This window comes from Perognathus longimembris, chromosome 13 (assembly GCF_023159225.1).
Source record: "Perognathus longimembris pacificus isolate PPM17 chromosome 13, ASM2315922v1, whole genome shotgun sequence".
Taxonomy (NCBI): Eukaryota; Metazoa; Chordata; class Mammalia; order Rodentia; family Heteromyidae; genus Perognathus; species Perognathus longimembris.
Genome location: NC_063173.1, coordinates 11,996,806 through 12,017,794, shown reverse-complemented (window position 1 = coordinate 12,017,794; position 20,989 = coordinate 11,996,806). Strand labels below are relative to the sequence as shown.

The 20,989-nt window shown below is 52.3% G+C and overlaps 1 protein-coding gene across 4 annotated transcripts in view; it reads right to left on the bottom strand.

Moving 5' to 3' along the window:
• Positions 1 to 20,613, bottom strand: part of Arap1 (ArfGAP with RhoGAP domain, ankyrin repeat and PH domain 1) — a 61,311-nt gene extending 40,698 nt beyond the window's left edge. For 2 of the 4 annotated variants that reach the window (XM_048359591.1, XM_048359593.1), the window contains exons 1-2: positions 20,497 to 20,613; positions 3,584 to 3,662 (exon numbers count right to left, since the gene is read on the bottom strand). The gene's annotated coding sequence lies outside the window, so the exon portion shown is untranslated. Of the gene's footprint in view, positions 1 to 3,583; positions 3,663 to 9,186; positions 9,278 to 20,496 lie in introns of those variants that run through there. The other 2 variants (XM_048359594.1, XM_048359592.1) reach the window with 2 other exon arrangements.
• Positions 20,614 to 20,989: the final 376 nt, after the last annotated feature.

Here is a 20,989-nt window from a genome sequence, read left to right as displayed (position 1 = left end):
TACTCAGGAGGCAAAGATGTGAGAATCGAGGTGTGAAGCTATTCTCAAAAGACAAATCTGTGGGACTCTTATTCCCAGTAAACAGCTAGTACTGGAGGTGTGGCTCAAGTGGTAGAGCACCATCCATGAGGTAAAAAAGTGAGAATGAAAGGCCCTAAGTTCAAGCCCAAGTACTGGCACACACACACACACACACACACACACACACACACACACACACACACACAAATATATAAGCCACATGGAGTGACTGACCATATTTCTGTAAGTACGCATCTGAGAGTCACACATGACAAAACTGCCAAGTGACATATTTGTCAGACTGTGTCCCCATCATGAAATACACATGTTCATAAAAATCAAGCATCCATGGCTGGGAATGTGGCCTAGTGGCAAGAGTGCTTGCCTCATATACATGAAGCCTAGGTTCAATTCCTCAGCACCATATACATAGAAAAGGCCAGAAGTGTCACTGTGGCTCAAGTGGCAGAGTGCTAGCCTTGATCAAAAAGAAACCAGGGACAGTGCTCAGGCCCTGAGTTCAAACCCCAGGACTGGCAAAAATAAATAAATAAATAAATAAATCAAGCAGCCTATGTGATTGGAAACACCACAGGGCAAGCAAAGGGTAAATGACAGCCTGGGGAAATCTCATCCTACACACTTCCTGAAAGCTGGAAAGCACCTAGAAATAAGATAAAAAAAAATAATAATGTAACAGAAAAATAGGCAAAGAGGGGCTGGGAACATGGCCTAGTGGAAAGAGTGCTTGACTCGTATACATGAAGCCCTGGGTTCGATTCCCCAGAACCACATATATAGAAAATGGCCAGAAGTGGTGCTGTGGCTCAAGTGGCAGAGTGTTAGCCTTGAGCAAAGAGAAGCCAGGGACAGTGCTCAGGCCCTGAGTACAAGGCCCAGGACTGGCAAAACAAAACAAAACAAACAAACAAACACAAAAACAAACAAAAAAAAAGACAAACAGAAAAATAGGCAAAGAATAAGAACAGTGAAATTCACAGAAAGGAAAATATAGATGGTCTGTTTTTGGTTTTGGTGGTGGTCATGGGGCTTGAACTCAGGGCCTGGGCAGCATCTCTGAGCTCTTTTGCTCAAGGCTAGCACTCTGCCACTTTGAACCATGGCTCCACTTTTGGTTTTCGTTTGGTTAATTGGAGATAAGAGTTTCACAAGCCAGACACAGGTGGCTCACCCCTATAATCCTAGCTACTCAGGAGGCTGAGACCTGAGGATTGAGGTTCAAAGCCAGCTTGGGAAGGAGAGTCTGTGAGATTCTTATCTCCAATTAACAACCAGAAAACTGAAAGTAGTGCTGTGGCTCAGAGTGGTAGAGCGTTAGCTTTGAGTAAAAGAGCTCAGGGTCTGCACCTGCGCCCTGAGTTCAACCCCCATGACCCACAAAAAAAAAAAAAAATCATCTCTCATGGACTTTTCTGTCCCAGCTAGCTTTGAACCAGGATCCTTAGATCTCAGCCTTCTGAGTAGAAAGGACTACAGGTGTGAACCACCAGTGCCCAACTACAGATGGTCTTTAAACATATGACCAGGAAATTAATGAAAGACAAAGGCAAAATACGTCTTTCCACTTATCAGACTGCCAAACAGTAAAACACCTGAAAATACATACCACTGGTCACCCAGTGGGCTGGCCCCATCCCCACCCAGGGGCAGGACAGCTCTTGGGAAGACAATACCCAGAAATGAGGTGAGCCTCACAAGCTGCTACTTTTTGGCCCAGCCACTCTGGGTTGATTGTGGGCAATTATCCTGCAGTTTTATTGGCCTGTACCTAAAGTGACAAATACAGGAAGTTATCAGCTACTGAACTGTCAAGAATAACAAAGGACTGGAAATAACCAAAATGTCCATCCATTGAAGAATGGTTAACTAAATTATGGGGTAGTCATACAACAGAACACCATGCAGTCATAAAAAAGGAGGAAGCTACTGGTAGCAAGGTAAAGTACAGAGCAATATTTTAACCTTTTGTGTGAGAAAAACTAAGGAGAGTATAGAACAGCACATCTGAAGAGGGACAGGAGAATAGGGATTAGTATGCACTGTTAGATGCCAACAGCACATCTGAAGAGAGTTGGGAGGCCAGGGCATCCAGGTGCCTCTCTCCTGACCACTGAGCTCATGGGACCTGAAGCTTAAACAATTTACATGTCATTTTTGGCTAACTAGATCACAAGAATATATTACTTTTTGAAAAATTCACAAAACATATGACAAAAATAAAACACAAACCACACGACCACATGCACATGGCTCAAGCCTCTCTTTGGACCTTAAAGGAGCTCGAGTAGATTGAGTAGATTTCCAGCTTCCCTGGAAATCCCCCCCTGGCAGGGAGAGAGAATGATGTTGGATTTGCTTTTCTACTACCCAAATTTTAAACTATGCAAATTAATAATAATAATAATAATAATAATAATAATAATAGCAACAGAGCTACTTGAGAGAGCCAAAGGAAAATAGAAATGAAGACTCATTCAATGATCTGGATACAATGGTCCTCAATATTATAAATTAATTATCAGCTCTTCCATGAATGAACTAGAATTCCAATGTCATTCCCCAACTGAAACCAATGGCTGGAGTTGGTTTCAGACTGACTGGCTGAGGGGGAGGGGGGAGGGGGGAATGAGGGAGGAGGTAACAAACAGTACAAGAAATGTATCCAGTGCCTAACGTATGAAACTGTAACCGCTCTGTATATCAGTTTGACAATAAAAATTTTTTTAAAAAAGACTGACTGGCTGTAGAGTTTGTAAAAAATGAAAATAAAGATTTATTGTTAAGTAGGAAAGTTAGGTGCAGAAAAATGGGTTAAAGAAAAAGAGAAATACAGGTAGACACAGAAATACCCAGAATTTCAAATACATACACAGAATTCTCTAGGCAGATAAACTAGACACTGCCTATGGGGAGAACTGGCAGCTGGGAGGCCAGGAGATACTATTTCCTTCTTTTTAATCTTCTAGCATTTTCTCCAAAAAAAAAAAAAAAGGAGAGAGAGAGAGAGACAGCGAATTTTAAAGATAGTAAGTAGGCAGGTGCTGGTGACTCACAGCTGTAATCCTAGCTACTCAGGAGGCTGAGATCTGAGGATCATGGTTTGAAGCCAGTTCTAGCAAGAGAGTCTATGAGACTCTTATCTCCAATTAGCACACACACACACACACACACACACACACACACAGAGTGTACATACATGTGCATCAGAAACAGAGCTGTGGCTTAAGCAGAGTGATAGCCTTGAGCACAAAAACACCTAGGCCCTGAGTTCAAGCACCAGGACCAGCAGAGAGGGGAGGGGAGGGGAGAGAAGGAGAATGAGTAGAGCCTAGGGATGAGAAAGGGTTCACAACTCACCAGGCAAGGATGGGAATCAAACAGCTGACACCCCAACTCCAGCCTGAGGGCCCTTCCCTGTCCTCTGGGATCCCAAAAGGAGAGTCCTTCATAAGCTCTCTGGACTGGGCACTTCAGTTCTCAACATAGGACAGGGACCTCTGGACTCAGCCCAGCGCCCGCCTTCATTCAGCCTCTCACTCACCAGCTGGGCTGCCAGGGCCGCCTGGGTCTCCTGGGCACTGCTACTCCACTGGGCTTGGCATCTTGGCCTCAGGCGGAAGCTGCAGGGGCAGAGATGGGGAACAAAGTCCATGAGGTGTCCAGGATGCAGGAGGAGGAAGAGGAAGGGCAAAGTGAAGGAGAGACAGATGGGGAAAGCCAAAGAAAAAGGGGGGGGGGGGGGAAGCAAGGACAGGCATGGTGGAAGAACAGGAAGAGGGGGAAGCAAATGAGTCCTGGGGGCCAGGCAGGGGACAGGCCTGCCAAAGGTGGGGGCCAGCCAGGTACTAAAAGGATGCAGGAGTGGGTGGCTCACCCCTGTGATCCTAGCTACTCAGGAGGCTGACATCTAAGGATCCTGGTTTGAAGCCAGTCCTGACCAGAAAGTGCATGAAACGCTTATCTCTAATTAATCACACACACACACACACACACACACACACACACACACACGCCAAAAGTGGAGTTATCTAGCCTTGAGTAAAAATGCCCAAGGACTGCACCCAGGCCCTGAGTTCAAGCCTCAGTACAGACACACATATAAACACACACACACACACACACACACACACACACACAATAACGGCGTCTCCCTTTGAGAGCATACTCACTCTCCCTTTCTGCTTGTCTGCTTGCCTGCTTGCTTCCTACCTAAAGCTCTGCCAAGTTTTCTTACCATTGAAAATAATGATAATAATAATAATAATAAATAAAACTATAAGGAGCTAAGACTCAGGCTTCTGGCACTCTCCAGGGCCAGTGGCAGGTATGGTGACAGGGAAGGCCGGTGGGGATTGCCCCAGGGAAGGCAATAAGAAGAGGGCAGATGGGGCGGATGTAGCTCCTTGGGTAAGGCTGCTTCTGATATGAGCCTGTCCAGAGAGGTGAGAGACATTGGGAACCCAGGGACATGGGACCCTCTCCACAAAACCTGGGGATCACAGTAGGCAGGGGGTGGAGGTAGGGCAAGGGGTAGAGACATGGGACCCCAGGAAGCTGCTCCTAAACCTGGGGGGAGATTGAGGAAAATGGGAGGAAAGAGGGAGTTTCAGCAAGCCACAGCCCCTGATACCTACGCGGCCCTTCTCTGTGGGACTGGGATGGTGGAAGACAGTGGAATGGACAGGTCCCTTGCTCAGCCCAGAGCAGTTCCCACCTCCTGAAGCTAGGGTAGGGTTAACCCCCACACTGGTGCTCAGCATAATGGCTTGGGGGGGGGGGGAGGAAGAGGGGGGAGGAGGGGGGAGTTGTAAATGTTAGCATTTCCCCTGCCTCAGGTCCTCAGCTCCTCCCATTAGCCCCCAGATCCACCCACTCCTAATCTCCCTGTCCTAGAACTATAATGGGCCACTCCCACTCACCATTAAGATCTACCTACTTCCCCTTTAGCCCCAGAGAAGCTGCCACCTGGATAAGGTGCAGAGGCCATGTTGCTCCCTCTCCTGTGGGAGCTATGGCCCCCACTAATAAACCTCCTTATGAACCTTCTTCTCCTGTCCGTGGCTATCTCTTCATGGTCCCCTGGGATGGCTGGGACATATCCTTTCAGTAAACATTTCACACTTTCCTAGTAGGTATTTCCTGGTAGGATAAGAAGACAATGCTCCCCTCTCTTTACTGAGAATTGAACTCAAGGCCTCTTGCATTCTAGGCAAGTACTCTACCATTTGAGTTATATGCTCATCCTTTCGCTTTTTGTTTTGAATTATTTGTTTGTTTTTGGTGCTTGTTCATCTGATTTTGTTTTGAGACACTACTTTTACCCAGGCTAACCTCCAACTTGAAATCCTCCTGCCTTGACCTCTAAGCAGCTGGGATTATAAACATGAACCATCATACTTTACAAATAGGTATGTTCTTAAAGTCAGTATTTTAAAAACAAATTTGGATTAATTGGTACTTCAGATGAAAATGTTGACCAAAATGGCAATGTTACTCCACGGATAGGTTTTTAAAAGGACAACAAACAAGTCTAACACGGATAAGCATGTAAGCACTACAACCTGTATGGTACATGTAAGTATTATCCCCCATTTTTGTTTCGTTTGGTTTTGGTTTTTTGGTAGGTCATGGGCCTTGAACTCAGCACCCTCGGCCTTATACCGAAGCTCTTTTGCTCAAGGCTAGTGCTCTACCAGTTTGAGCCACATCTCCACTTCTGGTTTTCTGGTGGTTAATTAGAGATAAGAGTCTCATGGACTTTCCTGCCCAGGCTGTCTTTGAACCTCAATCCTCAGATCTCAGCCTCCTGAGGGGCTAGGATTATAGGTGTGAGCCTGCAGCACCTGGCCTGTTTCCTCTGTTTTAAGAGAAAGAATGTAGGGCACAGGGAGGCTAAACACTTGGTATAAAGCATGGGCATGTAAGCTAGGAAGGAAGTCTGAATATAGCCTAAGCCTGTCTGGTCCACAGAGCAGCTAGTGGATCAAATTTTGAACATTTGAAATGCAGTCCCCAAAATAAGATGCACTGGATTTATTTTTTATTTTATTTTTATTTTTTTTTTGGCCAGTCCTGGGGCTTGGACTCAGGGCCTGAGCACTGTCCCTGGCTTCTTCTTGCTCAAGGCTAGCACTCTACCACTTGAGCCACAGCGCCACTTCTGGCCATTTTCTGTATATGTGGTGCTGGGGAATCGAACCCAGGGCCTCATGTATATGAGGCAGGCACTCTTGCCACTAGGCCATATCCCCAGCCCGATGCACTGGATTTTGAACAGCTGGATTTTGAAGACTTACTGCCGAAAAAAAAATTTTTAAATCTCAAATTTTTCCTATTGCTTACATGACAGACCACAATATTGTAGATACTGAGTTAAAGTAGCGTTAAAATTAACTATACTTGTTGCTGTTGCTTTTCTCTTCTTCCATCTTTTCCTCTTTCTTTCCTTTTATCTATCTATCTGTCTATCTATCTATCTATTTATTATTTTCATGCTAGGGACGGAAACCCAGGGCGTTGCTCATGCCAGGCAAGCACCTACCACCGAGCAGTACCCCAGCCGCACCTGTTTTCTTCAGTGTGCCTACCTACTAGTGCATTTCTATCACACCTGTGCCTCATGCTGCACTCCTATTGGGCAGAACAGCTCTGAACCACTCTCCTTGCTCCTCTCAACTTTGAGAACAAGCAGGAAAGAACACATGCCAAAGGCTAAGAGTATAACACCAGAGGCTTGGTGAGGGTCCCAACCACCCTACTGGATGGGCCAGGGGTGGGAGACAGGAAACTAACTAGTCCTCTCCGACACCCCCCAAAGAGCTGGGCCCCTACTGGGCCTCTCTTAACTTCCTATTCCTGAACTAAAGGAAGCTAGCGAAGGTCAGAAACTCTGGGACTCACTGCTGATCGTTGGGTCAGTCCTGTTCAAGGAGTTAGAAGCATAAACCCAATGCCTCCAGGAACATAACACGGGAGGGAATCCAGCAGCATCAGGCAGTGAGTGGAGAAGGGGTTGGCCTCATAGGGCCGCAGTCAGGGGAAGCTTCCTGGAGGAGGTGGCTCTAGACAAGGTTTGAAGCAGTGCAGCACTACTGAAGACGAGAATGTGTCTGCAATTCTGTCTTGTCTTTACTGACAACTGAGTTTTACAAAATTCACTGTGTATTTTTTGTGTTAATGTTGACATGTTAAAATATTACCCCCATAACCCAGCCTTCAAACTGACACGCCTTCAAATTCTGCACCCAGGGCCAAGGCATCCCAGGCTCTCCCTCATCCCTGGTTTGAAGCTGAAAAGCAAAAGTCCTTGTTCCTATGAGAGCCTCACAGACCCCGCCCCCTTAGGGAAGCTGACCCCAGCAGTGGAGAGGGCTTCCTATTGGAATAGCACAGCCACAACTGAGGGATGGCCCCCCTCCTGTCCCACCCTCCCCTCATTCTGGCTCTGCTTCTCCTACTAGCCTGGTGAGGTTCTGCCCTGCTCCACGGCCTGCTGGGGTTCCCAGTGCCCTCGAGGACCCCTGGCTCCTTACATGTCCTTCAAGCTGGTCCAGTCCTGCCCCTTACTTACTTATGGGTGAAGCAACACACATCCTCAGGGAGGAAGTGACTTGCCCAAATGCTCAGTGACATACCCCGTCCGGTCCACAGCTCCCTCCCTATCACTTCCTATACCGACACCCAGCATATGGGGAGCCCCGAAACTGTCAACTGTCTGCTGACAAACCACCTCCATCTCCCCTCAGGCAACTGCTCCAGGCTGCTTCCTGCAGGAAGACCTCAATAACTGCCCCTCAGAAAACCCCCATAATGTTCTATTTGTGGGGTATCCCGAGAGTCCTCTCTACTCTCCACAATGGAGCCCACAGTCTGTCCCTGCTCCCAGTCCAGAGGTTAAGTGAGATCGTCTGGAATCTTCAGTCCTTCCTCAGGCCTGGCTGGAGTCCCTGTCCAGTCCAAAGCTTTCAACTTTCTAGTAACTACCTCAACCCCGAGGGTATACATGTGTCTCATTATCACACCTCTGTCCCAGCTTGGCAAGTCCCTCCCGGCATCCCTGCGCAACACTGACAAGTGACACCAACTCCACTAGCCCAGCAAAAGCCCAGAGCCTGAACCCCTAGCCGGGCGCACTTGAGCTTCTTCCGTCTAAATGCCACCATGTGCCCGCCCCTGCTATGTCCCCTCCCACCCCCACCCCCATCCCCCCATCCCCCACCCCCCAAACCCCGGCTCATCCTCACGCCCGTGCCAAGGCCTGCACAAGGGAGGGACTTACCCAAGACCCTTGCTGGAGTACAAAGCGCATGTGACTGCCCCTGGGCAGCAGTGTGAGGGCAATCTCTCTCGCTAGAACGACTCCATAGGAGGTCAACGGGTAAAGAAGGAAAGATGCTGTTCCAGGCAAAGGGAGCAGAATGTGCAAGTCCAGAACAGGAAAGGACCCTACTGATCCAGAGACCCAGTGGAGCAGGAACACAACATGCAGGGAGTTTGGTGATTGTTGTTAGTCACCTGAAGGCCAGCTGACCATGGGGGGGGGGACCCCCTCCCTGGGATGGCCTCATTTGCATTCTGATTTGCATGAGTGAGTCAGCCCTGTCAGGGCAGTCAGGACAGCAGTGTATTCCGCATTCAGTTCCTCAGTCCCTGGGGCCAGAATGCCTCCCAGTGACTCCCCTAGGGCCTTTGTCAAGGAGCTCAACTCTGCCTTCCAGGGAAGCCTCAGCCCTGCAGGGGGCAGGAGGCGGGCCCAGGGCTAGCCAGAGTCCTGAGGCTGGTCCCCTCTTCCTCCTCTCCTCTCCACATCATCCTGGCTGCCCCCCCCCCCCCCGCCCAAGTTTACCAGCCAAGTAGTCAGCTGGGCAGGGCCCCTAACACTCCGACCTCAGGAAAGCCCTCCAAGATGCCACGCAGGAACAAAGAACAGTTATCTAGGCCTAGAAACCACACCCCACCCACCTGGAGCACAACCTTCTCCCCAGGACCACGTGTCCCTCCCACCCACCCAGCACAGCCAGCCCACCCCCGCCCAGCCTTCAGCCTCCCACCCACCACCCCCAACCCACCTCCAGCAACTCCCAGAGCCCCATTGCCCAATGCCCGCCTCCACCCCTGCCCCACCAGTCCCCAAACGGTACCTACCTACAGGCCAGGCCAGACTCCAGGGCACCTGCCACCCTCCTGGACGTGTGCAGGTCTCTGCGGGCTCAGGCTAACGGGGCAATAAGTCTTGGGGACACTTCCTGTAGATATGAGGAACTAAGTGAGGGTGGAGTTCCCAGCTTAGAGGGTGCAGAAGTGACATTCCCCTCCCCACAAAGCCAGCTCCCCCAACTCTAAGGTGACACATGTAACTCTCCCCCCCCCGCCCCCCCCCCCCAGGCAGAGGAACCACTGATGGGCTCCCGGGCCAAGAGGCTAAATTCTGTCTTTCAAGGCCTGGTGGCTGCATGCATATCCCAAAAGAGTCTACTAAGAAGTTCCTGCCCCTCAACGCCCTGCCACGCCCCAGGTAAGGTAGGGTCTGTCTTCTGGGGTCCTGGAGCAAGCCTAGAAGCATAAAGAGCTGCCCGGAGGCTGTGAACTCAGGCCTGACTCAGAGCCTGAGCTCTGTCCCCAGGGTGTGAGTTGAGTGTAGACTATAGTTCTGGCCCCACCACTTTGGGCCTGAGTCCTAAGCAAGTCACATCACGGTCCAGGCCCTCCATTTGCCCCTCCCTGCCTCACAGATGACCAGGACACGTGGCCACATGTGTATGTGAGGCCAGCCTTGCATGTTCTGTAGAGTCCTCCCAGGCGAAGGCAGTCACTTCCCGCCCCTCGTGGCAAGGGCAGCGCTCAGAAGCCGGCTTGCAGTCAGGCTGCAGTCAGGACCTCAGCATTCCAGGGCTGTCAGGTCTGCTAGCCACGAGTGAGTGCCTCACCCCAGCTCCTGCCTGGCACCGCTGCCTGCTGACCTCATCCACAGCCAGCAGCCGGGCTCAGTTCTTCCACTCCTGGCTCTCACCCCCGCCCATCCACCTGGGCCCGCTGGACAGTGCACAGCGGGGACATTCGCACACAGATGACCTGGTGAGAGGCGGGCATGACATGTTAACGTTTTTGCAGCAGCCCTATCATCACACTAGTAAAATAATAAGCCATAGTTTCACTAAGGACATTAATAACTAAGGGACAGCAGACATCTCTGGTCTTGCCCTAACTTGATCCCGTGTGTGTGTGTGTGTGTGTGTGTGTGTGTGTGTGTTGTAGGTGACTTAGGCCAGGAACGTGTACATGCTAGGCAAGTGTTCCCTCTACCACTGAACAGTACCCTCACTGTCCCTATTGGCATCTAGAGACTTCCATTCTGTGTGTGTGTGTGTGTGTGTGTGTGTGTGTGTGTGTGTGTGTGTGTGTCTCGGGCTTGAACTCAGGTCCTGAGTGCTGTCCTCAAGGACAGTGCACTACTTGAGCCACAACTCCCCTTCTAACCTGTTAGGTGGTTAATTAGAGATAAAGAGTCTCACAGAGCTGAGTTCTGGTGGCTCACATTCACCTATAATCCTGGCTACTCTGGAGGCTGAGATCTGAGGGTCACGGTTCAAAGCCAGCCCAAGCAGGAAAATCAGTAAGACCCTTATCTCCAATTAATCACAGAAAAAGCTGGAAGTGGGACTGTAGCTCAAGTGGTAGAATACTAGCCTTGAGCAGCAAGGAGCTTAGGGACAGCACTCATGCCCAGAGTTCAAGGCCCAGGACTGGCAAAAAAAAAGAAGAGTCTCCCAGACTTTCCTGCCTGGGAGGCTTTGAACTGTGATCCTCAGATCTCAGCCTCCTAGGTATCTACAAATTACAAGCATGAGCCACTGATGTCCAGCTGAAATTTCCACTTTCTACAGACTTCATGTCTGTATTATTTGAAGTTTCTGAAAGTGTGTGTCATTAACATGATTAGAAGATGCAACTGTGTATCATTTACATAATTGAAGATGCAACTGTGTATCATTTATAGAATTAGAAAGAAAAGACTGGGGATACTGTTGGGTGGTAGAGTACTGTCTAGTATCCTTGAGACTGGGTTTGACTCCATCCCCACCCCAGTGCTGCAAATAATAAAAAAAAAAGGTCATTACTATTTTAAATAATGGTTATTGTTAGGAAAAAATAAATTGATAAGTCATTAGAACTGAGGTTACAGCAATTTGTTCTCTAATACCATCAATAATAAAGTAACCATGATTTCAAATATGTGCATACATTACTAAAGGAACTATGAGAAATGAAATTGCAAGCCAGGTGCTGGTGACTCATGCCTGTAATCCTAGATACTTAGGAGGCTGAGATCTGAAGATCACGGTTTGAAGGCAGCCCAGTCAGGAAAGTCTGTAAGACCCTTATCTCCAATTAACCACCAAAAAAAAAAAAAAAAAAAATGTAGAAATGGAGCTGTGGCTCAAGTGGTAGAGTACTAAGTTTGAGCAGAAAAACCCAGGGACAGCATCCAGGCCCTGAGTTCAAGCCACAAGACTGTCACACAAAATGAAAAGGAAAGAAAGAAGAAATGAAATTGCTTCTATCCCGGGCCATCTGGACTAGGGTCAGACCTACAGGCTCCTCCTGCCCCTCCCCCCCAACCCCTCCGGAGAGTCTCAAACTTAACTGATCAAATAAGGTCTCCCTCCCCAGGCACCAGGAGGCCAGCCAGCAGTCGCCTGGGACTTCTAACCCTTCTAGACCGAAAATGAAGAGACCCAGTAGTAGACATTAGACTCAAGGGGTCTGTGGCTTGCATCCACCCCACATGCATCTGACTCCACCCCAGCTCTGAGCCTCACCCAGTCCCTTCAGGCCCAAGCCCCAAGGTAGAAGATGGTCAGGCAGGGAGGAAGAGGACTCTCTGGAGTCCTGCACTTGCTAATAAATGGAACTGAGAGTAAAACATTTTATTTTTGTTTCTTTTTGAGACAGTATGGCTATATAACCCAGGTTGGTCTCAACCTTGAAATCCTCCTGCTTCAATCTCTCGAATCACATTCTTGTACATGGTGAAAGGTTTTAGTTGAAGACCTTGTGAGAAGTTCTAGCACACACTGCCCATCTTTGGCCCCACTATCCACCTGTCCCCAAAATGGGGGCAATTTGTACTTATGTCTTCCCTGCCCATCATCTCTCACCCCAGGTTTTTCACACAGGAGAGGCAAGCACTCTGAGTCACCCCAACACGACTTCTCATGGGGCTTGACTCCTCGCCGGGTGCCTCCTCCTGCATCTCGCCCCACCTGTAGGCAAGGGCACCTCGGGGCCCACTGGGCAAACCTTCAGACAGCTTACCTCCTCGAACCCGCAGTCCTAGCCCAGAGCCTCCTTCCCTGTTCCCCAGTCCCAACACTCTTAGCGCCTGCACTCAGCCTTCCTACCTTGTGGTAACCCACGGATCCCACACCTGTGGAGTCCCAGACACCTGGCCACCAGCATGGCTGGGACCGGCCTCTTGCCTGGCCTCAGTCACAAAAACACCTCCTGGGGCTGGGGACTTCCCATGGTACTTCCGCTACCACAAGGGCCACATATGGAGCATAGGAAGAGGCCTGAGGTGCCACAGAGGACTCCGTGGAGGTTCTCCTGTGTGACCACTGTGCCCTGGAGGCTAGAGACCGGGAGTGCCTAAATGAGGCTGAAACAGGAAGCTGGCTGACCACAGGAGGGTGGGTGTGCTCAGGGGTAAGGACAAAGCACAGGAAGCAGGAGGGGGCAGACCATGGTGACTAGCACCATCACTGCCAGGACTCTGCTCATGCACCTGAGCAGCCACGGGACAGCACCAGCTGTAATAGGGGAGGGGAGAGCTGAGAAAAACTGAAAACCAGGAGATCGCAGTGGGCTTCTCTGTACTTTAGAATCGGTGGCTCAGGTGACAAGGGCTTAGATGGGCCTTCTTCCCAGCTGGCCCTTGGAATGGAGAAGCGAGAAGCCAAGCAGCCCGTGCTGCTGACACCGGAAAGGGGAAGCCACTATGTTGATGGGGAGAGAGGATAGATTCTGGAGCAGGGGCTGGGCCAGGAAGGAGACAGGGAGACAGGGACAAGGCCCATAGGCCTCCAAGTTGATGTATGACCTTGGCTTCTCCTGCTATACACAGACAGCAGGCAGGGGAGCGGCTCCTGATTCTACCTTTTTGCATACCTTGTTCAGGGTCAGAAAAAGCATCCTTGCCCTATTCCTGCTCCCCACTTCAGTACCCATCCTGCTAAGGGCACCCAAAGGCTGTGCCAACAGAAACCTTACCACTACATGACTGCCTCATAACCCTCAGAACAGTGTAGAACAAGCAAAGAGCCTCAGAGAGGTGAAGAAACGTTCTCAGTCACACAAGAACCAGACTCGGAACTTCCTGAGTCCTTCTCGCCACTCCATCCCTTCAGAAGATGCAGAATGGGCCAGGGCAGGGCCCAGGCAGAACACAGGGAAGGGGCAGCAGGGAACAAAGCCCATGGGCACCAGAAAGAAGAGAAGTTGTTGGACAAGGTAAAGCATGTGTCAAGGTTCATACCAGCGGGGCAGAAGCTAAACAGTCCGCTCTGAGGCTCCTGGGAGCCCTCTGTGGCTGGGCCTGCCCCTTCCTCCAACCTCAGAGGCTCCCCAGCCACTTCCTACTGGGATGGCCCGATAAACACTGTGGGGAGTCTCCCCCACACACAAGGAAAGTGCTGGCTCTCAGGCTCTCGCATGCTGCCCACCACCCAACCAACTAATCCCCAGAGCAGGTGAGCACCACGCCAGACTCCCAAGAGTGTCGTAGATCAACCACTACCACTAAGGCAAGTAGTGATCTCCCCTACCCTTCCATAACTCCCTGTTGCTCAGAGGGCCCCATCCACTGGCTCCTGCCTCTGGTCCCTTTTCATTCCCTACCTAACATGTGAACCAGGCCAGGGCTTTGCTTACTTATACCTGTCCCTCTGCCTAGAACCTCCTTCTCCCCTTCACCCTCCCAGCTCAAGGGCCACCTTCTCTAAAAGGCAGCCTCGCCCCGGTCCTGATCACACCAGATGCCAATGCCCAGGTCTTTCACATACATAGTCAACGCTCTCACCCCCACCCTGGCAAGACCAGGGGCTGCTTCCTCACGTTGTAAGGTTGCTCACAGTGAACACCTGACTGAGTGCACATGTCCTCATTCCACACATGGAGAGTGAGTAGCTCAAGTCACACTGCAAGTCAGCAGCTCGAGTGTGACAGGAACTAGCCTCCAGCCTCTCAGGACCCAGTGTCTTCCATTCCACTGGTACCTGACCCAGCCTGCCTCCTCCAGCACTCCAGCACCCCTAAACCCACTCCTTCCGCACCAGGGTCCACTTCAGTTCTGCAGTGAGAAATGTGGGTTTTCAGGCCACAGGCAGTAGAGTGTCCTGGGATACAGCTCTGGATCTCCAGGCTTGGCTGGTCATCTCTAGAGGCAGGAGGGGAGGAGCCCATCTGCCTGAGCAGGTAGACCTTTAGACAACACACTAGATAGAGCCTGTGCACCAAGTGAGGGACTCATCCCAAACCCGCCCAGATGCTGTCATCTGCAAAAGCATCTAGTCCCAGCCCTGATCCTTGGGGGTTCCCTTCTCCACACCAGATCCAGCGAGAACTTCGGGAACAAATTTTGAAATGTTCACTGCAATACTGCGTAACAACCAGCTGAGGGTCCCCAGCAGAGACCAGGGGGCTAAGGGTCAGATAGGGGAAAGCCTTATCCAGCATGGCCCAGGGAGTGGAACTCAAACTGGTAGAGCACTAGCCTTGAAAAAAAGAGCTCAGAGACAGAGCCCAGACCAAGTTCAAGACCCATGATGGACCAAAAGATAAATAAAGGCCTATCTCTTGCTGGGCCCTGGTGGCTCATGCCTACAATCCAAGCTACTCAGGAGGCTGAGATCTGAGGATCAGAGTTTAAAGCCAGCCTGGGCAGGAATGTCCGTGAGTCTCTCATCTCCAATAAATTACTCAGAAAAAGCCGGAAGTGGCTCTCTGGCTCAAGCGGTCAAATGCTAGTCTTGAGCAAAAGAAGTCCAGGGTCAGTACCCAGGCCCAGAGTTCAAGCTCCAGGACCAGGAGGAGGAGGGGGGAGGCCCCAGCTATCCCACCCAGTGGGCTGTCCAGTGTGGAGCACACCCAACACGGAGGCAGATGGCACAGGAAGGGGCTAGGGACTAGGGACTAGCCAGGGGATCTTTGGGAAGAGGACCTGGCCCTGCTAGGAACAGGAGTCCTTCCCCAGGCAGCCTCCACTCTTTGCCTTCGGTCTCCTGAGTGCACATGTGCCCACCGCCATGCCTAGCTGGATACTGGGGGGACCCTGGGGAGAAACTGTGAAACACCCTCAGGCCTTCGGCCGAGGCTCCCTGACCCCAAGGCAACATAATGCCTCTCCTCAATCTCCTTGACACACACATGCCTCTATCATCCCGCTCTGTAGGGTCCCCCCAGCCTGGCTCTGGCTCTCAGAGACTTGATCTGGGTCTGCTGAGCCATTGTTCCTGCTGGCCTGTTGCCCAAAGTGTGACCCTAATCTTGTCCTCGGACCCAGCCAGCCACCAGCCTCTCTGGGCCTCCCCTCACTTGCACCCTGGTGTCCACAAGGATGCCACCATTGCTCCTGGGTGAGACCCCAGAGCTTTCAGGACTACCACTCAGGCCCCAGAGCTTGCTCTACAGACTCTGAAGGCAAAGTACCAGCATGGTAGGTGCAGAGAGTGCAGAGCCACAGGCGTGGGGCCTCAGACGTTTCTAGAAGCTCACCAAACTCTACGCCTCGGCATCGATCCAGCTGTTTATTGTAGCACCAGCCTGGATGCTCCGGCTCAGGGGCAATTGGGGGTGAACCAACCCAACTCTACTAAGCTTTGGAACCTGGATTTTCAGAAACTCAGAAGCCAGGAATGGCAGGCACAGCAAAACCTAGGGGAAAAAACTTCTCTTTCTGATGTCTCAAACCTCAGGCTCAAAATCTCACAACGTGGCAGTCAATGTGGAGAGAGGAAGACCGCCCCCTTCTCCTCTCACTTGCCCAGTTTAGTTGGTATGGTGCTGTCCACACCTGGGGCTCACCGGCCAGGGGTGGGGAAGTCTCCTCCGGGGCAGTGGGACACTGGGCAGGGGAGGTGCAGGCACCTAGGGGGCTAACTTGGAGCGGTTCCGCCCTGCACTGCTTCCTATCATGGGGGACTTATCTACCCCATGCCAGCCTGGCTAAAGAAGATCGGCTGGACTATCCCAAGGCCCCTAGGCAGCCAAGATGGCAGATGCTGTTCCCTTTCTGGCCCTGGATGGTAACAAAGGAGTGGCCCACAAAAAGTGAGGGCCACCATCTTTATCTTCGTCCTCATAGAAATGAAGATGGGGAGGAAGATTCTGGCACATCCCCCCAAGACAACTGTAATCACTGAACTTCCTTGGGCCCCTCTGGCCCTGAGCCACACACACACTTGGCCGCAGGTGATGAACCGTACACCGTAGCCTCTCGGCTCTGAAAATCCTCCTGCTTGTTCAGTCAGTCACTCCTATACCCTGCTCATGGCAGACCCAGGCACCATAAGACAAGCTGGCTCTTGGTTTGTTTGGGGATTCAAAACCTGAGACATCTCTATAACAACAATAAAGTAAATTTAAAAAAAAATAAGAAACCCTGGGACATGGCAGGTGGACAATATCTAAAGGAAGCTTCCAGGGGCCCTGACCAGGCTTGAGTTCCCATCTCAGCTTCCTAACGCTTCAGCTCAAAGGCCACAGACAGTTCCTTACCTTTCTACAGACCATGGGTGTCTGTATCAGCATACGGGGTCTGCGAGAACCACTGTACCACCAAAAGCCAGGAGAGACAGCATAAGAAAATGGGCTTCGGGGCTGGGAATATGGCCTAGTATCAAGAGTGCTTGCCTCGTATACATGAAGCCCTGGGTTTGATTCCCCAGCACCATATATATAAAACAGCCAGAAGTGGCTCAAGTGGCAGAGTGCTAGCCTTGAGCAAAAAGAAGTCAGGGACAGTGCTCAGGCCCTGAGTCCAAGGACCAGGACTGGCCAAAAAAAGAAAGAAAGAAGGAAAGAAAGAAAGAAAGAAAGAAAGAAAGAAAGAAAGAAAGAAAGAAAGAAAGAAAGAAAGAAAGAAAGAAAGAAAATGGGTTTCTTGGAGGTGCTCACCCCTAGTCCAATCTGCAAGTAGGTTCACCTTGTAGGCATCCTGACTCCACAACTGATCACAAGCAATGACACCAGCCAGGAAGCCCTCCAGTCTCTGCCTGTCACCCAATGGGAAGTTCCCAGAACAGGACTAGGTTCGGATCTCTTTTACTTGCACAAATCTAAAGAACTGACCCCCGGCCATTCACTTAACAATGTGGCCTCAGTTTCCTCATCTGCAAACGGGAATAGTGCTCAAACCACCAGACAATTGTCTCTTTGTTCTCAAAGGCCCTCTCTGGGCCTTGAAGGGAGAAAGGGACCCCTGAGGAGCAGGGCTGGGGATGGATGTTTCTGCAAATGACAGTAGGGCAGCTTGGGAGTGTCAGTCCTGGGGCTTGAACTCAGGGACTGGGCACTGTCCCTGAGCTTCTTTTGCTCAAGGCTAGCACTCTACCACTTGAGCCACAGCGCCACTTCCGGCCTTTTGAATCTAACCCAGGGCTTCACGCATGCTAGGCAAGCACTCTACCACTAAGCCACATTCCCAGCCCAGTGATCATGTCTTAATTATGAACTATGACCACAGGATGAGAGAGAGACACTCTACAAGACGGTCATGCAAACAAGCCGTGTACTGCAGCTCCACATTGTCTCTGCCTTCCTGACCTGTCCTGCCCAGAGCCCTGGTTAGAATGTATAGGTCTAAAGTCCGGGCTCAGAGGAGGGGGGAAGTTGACAAGATGTCATATCCTTTCTGGTCAGAGCTAAAGGCCTTGGTGTTGTCAGTGGCGGACGCTGAGCTTGTGGGGAGTGAACATTGGATATATGCCCCTGACTCTGACCTTTAGCATAGATCATCTCCCTAAATGCCTCTCTGCACAAGGCTGTGGAGGGAGCCAAGTTTGGCCTCAGGAGCTGCCCAAGGAAGGGACACTGTTCCTCAGGGAGCGTTTCCTACCACATCCCCTTCAGAACCCTTAAGGAGTCTAAAACAGGGTGGAGAAGATAGTTGGTGGTCAAGGGCCACCAGCTCTCAAGCAATTCAGGCCCCCATCCAGAACCCCAAGGGTTAAGACTGAGAGCGAAGGGCGGGGGGCCAGGGTCAGTGCTGGACAGCCGGGCCTGGAGCCCAGGGCCGCCTCCCCTCCCCCTCCCCTGGGAACAGAGGCCACTTGTTTGGGCATTGGCGGCTGGCTTTGAGCTCAGCCAAGAGAGACTGGGGTAAGAAGGGGAGAGGCCCCCAAAGAACAGTGGGGACTCCCCTCCCTCCCCTCCAACTGATACCCAGGCCCAGTCCACCGCTAGTCCCACTATTATTCTGAGCCACAGCTCATCACCTCAACTGCCCCTTCCCTTGGTTCTGCCTTTCTTTTCCCCAACACTCAGTGCTGGGGGCAAGACTTAGCCTGATTCCTGCTCCCAGCTTAGTCTTTCTTCAGTACGTGAAGCCAGGTCTTCTCACCCCACCCTGCAGAGGGACAATGGAAGCTCTTTAAGGTATGAGGACATGCAGAGTCACACAGTGCTTAGCAGCTGTCTTGGGACTTCAGGCCCCAGGTCCCAGGTGATCCAATTGTCCTCTGCAGGACCTCCTGCAGAGCTCCAAGAAGACCATTCCAGAGCATGCCAACGCGGGACTGAAAGCCCAGATTGGAAGGCAGGAGATAACCCATCTCTGAACCCTAAAAGTGCCAAAGCACTTGAGCATTTGGATGGGGAACAAATTTGAGGGTAGAAGTACATTCAACCTACGCCAAAGGCTGTCTTGATGTGTAGACAAGCAATAACGGGAGCCCAGGTTGAGGGGATGAGGCTGGGAGTGGGACTGGGACAGAAGGAGGAGGCCGGAATGCCCAGCTGCAGCCTAGGCAACTAGGCCACCTCCTCCTCACCAGTCACCAGTAGCTCCCTCCCATTTCCCTGAGCAAGTGGCCAATGGGGAGGCCCAGCCCCCAGGGCAGGGTCTAGATAATCCCCAACCAGCCCCGGACACCAGGATGAGTTCTCTGCACACACACACACCCCTCCCCAGCTAGTCCTTGCAGCCACACCCATCTCTGCTCCCCCTCCAACCCACCATCTAAATCCCGGCTTCTACACAAAGTACACCCTCGCCTGGAGGCCCCTGCCCTGGTAAACTGCCACTTAACCGCCAAGGCATCTTCTCCTCCCTAGGCCCCACGGGTCCACACTTGTCTTTGACTTTGCTGGGTTCCTTCTATCCTGTAATGATCCTGTTGGGAGGTCTCCAGAGCTGGGAGCTCTTGGCTCTCCAAAGACAGACATCACAATTGTCTCAGTCTGGGACCCTTAAACTAGTGTGCAGTCAAATCTCTCCCTGAGCACCAAGTCCACGGGAATCCACTCCACCCCCCCCCCCCACACACACACCTCAGTCTTTGGGTAAGGGAAAGCTCCCTGGAACACCAGATTTGGGGAAAGGCATAAGGCAGAGGCCCACCATGATGGCTGGAGATTACTTTCCCAGCACCCAAACCCACCATGGGAGATCTATGATTAACACACACACACACACACACACACACACACACACACACACACACACCATACTACACTCCAAGCCCGCTCACTTCAGATCCAACACACACACACACACACCCCATACTACACTCCAAACCCGCTCACTTCAGACCCAACACACACACACACACACACACACACACACACACACACACACACACCATACTACACTCCAAGCCCGCTCACTTCAGACCCAACCACCCATCCCAGCTCGACCCCATTCGGTGAGCACAGCCCAGGTCTCCGCAGCAATTGGGCCACCTCGTCCCTTGGGAGGCCATGCCCCCATTTACTGTTGTTGTGAAACCGAGGTGCTGAGACCGGAAGTAGCTTGTCCAAGGTCACTGGAGCCCCGGGGCCAGGGCCACAGGGTCAAGGGATCTGCAAACCCTCAGGGGTGGGAGGTGGGAGAAGCCGGTGGGGTGGGCGGCCCGTGCCACAGGTGAGGACAGCAGGGCGCTCCAGGTGGACCGGCTCCGGAGCCCGGGAGCCCTCTCGCCCAAGGGCGGTGGGGCTCAGCCCTTGTTCGGAAGTGGCATCCGCCAGTTCACCCTCCTCCCTCCGGTCCGGTCCGGCCCGACAGCTCACCCTCAGGGCGACCTCCGCCCACCCCACCCGGGCAGCACCGGACCCCGGGCCACCGGGCGGGCGCCCCGCGCAGCCTCGGCGTTCCTTTCTGCGGAATGGGGACACTTGAGGACACACCTGACCAGGGGGGGGGAGCTGTGGACGGGGTGGCCCCCGGCAGGCGCAACTGACCTGTTTCGAGCGCAGATTCCACGCGGGGCCCCGGGGCCCGGGCGCCGCGCCGCTACTGACTCACGCCGCCTGTGCCAACCCGCGGCCGCGGCGGACCGGCCCGGCGCGCCCACCCCGCGGGACGCTTCCGCCCGCCCCACGTGACCTCCCGGGGAGGGCGGGGAGGGGCGGGAGCCGGCCCCGCCCCCCTCCTAGTCACACTCTCCCGGATTCCTCTTCCCTGACTTTGGTCTGCCCACCCGATTGGTCCGTGAGTCCCGGCCTGGCCCGGTCCCCCGTCTCACTCCCAGCACACGACCCTCCGGCGGCGGAGTCTCCAGCTCAGAGTCTTCCTTGCCACCCCCGGTTCTGGTGAGTCTGCCCCCAAGGAGGGAACCCCACACATCCCAGGGCGAATGGGGGGGACAGGGGGGCAGTCAAAGTGGGACAACCGGACTTGTGGCCCCTCCCCCGGGAGACTTGTAGCAGCACCACCTGCTTGGAGGGTACCCCA